Here is a 1,017-nt window from a genome sequence, read left to right as displayed (position 1 = left end):
TTTTTTTAAGGAAAGGTGGTCCCATACTAATTTGGTTTAGATCCGATAATTGGATCATGAAGAAATTAACGATACTCTTAAATTTTTATATGATAATTGAAGTTGGTTTTGTTTTTTTGCACACAAAAATCGAGCTGCATTAAAAGTTTTAAGAGAAGAATTTTTCGTACTTGCAGGCAACACTGACTTCGTGCTATATACTCGCGGAATACGTAGCTGACAGCGCGTGCAACTAGCATTGAAAGCTGTTGCGTATAGCGGATTAATGTATGTAATTTCTATTATTTAATCAGCAGTGGAATTTCTGCAAACATTTTTAATAGTCTTAAATTTCAATACGAAATTGCATAAATTAAATTATAGCCTCTACTGCAATTATCGCCAAGTCAAAGGCAGAAATTATGAATATTTACGATAACGTTTAAGTAGCCGAAAATTGTATTGTCGAATTAATAGTAAAGGCCTTTTAGGGCTAGTAAAGGCAAACTTATCAAATTTAGGAATAAAGCCAATTTCAACTAGCCTCCGTGATTTTGATATACATATTAGCCTTTAGTAGCTAACACAGCTAACGATGTGGTTTTCATCTTCTCATTATCTTCTGTCGAGGGAGGAGAATATGTAACCATAAGCTAATTTGCAGGTAAATCATCAGAATGAGTTCATACCTTGTCTCCAACAAGGAACCATCCGTATTTTTGAGTGATCCTAGCTAAGTTGTTTTGTCTTTTTTAAGGACAGATGTACATACAACAAATGCAAAGAGAATTTCGAGTTTTTCGAGAGGTTACTCATACGCCTAGTCAAACGCCACGACTATCCCACAAATAAAATATTATAAACGCGCGAGTTTGTATTATAAAGAAGGTTTGTGTATGCGTATGTTTGTTGCTCTTTCACACTAAAACTGTGGGACATATTTGAAAGAAATTTAGCACTTCACAGTGTTTTAAATGAAAGTTGAATTTTATTTCTTAATTTTCCAAATTTTAATCCTTATCTTCTTCTTGGATATAC

This window comes from Rhagoletis pomonella, unplaced genomic scaffold (assembly GCF_013731165.1).
Source record: "Rhagoletis pomonella isolate Grant_MI unplaced genomic scaffold, Rhpom_1.0 Rhpom_scaffold_00002, whole genome shotgun sequence".
Classification (NCBI taxonomy): Eukaryota; Metazoa; Arthropoda; class Insecta; order Diptera; family Tephritidae; genus Rhagoletis; species Rhagoletis pomonella.
The sequence above is the reverse complement of the archived record's forward strand: the minus strand, read 5'-3'. Positions refer to the sequence as shown.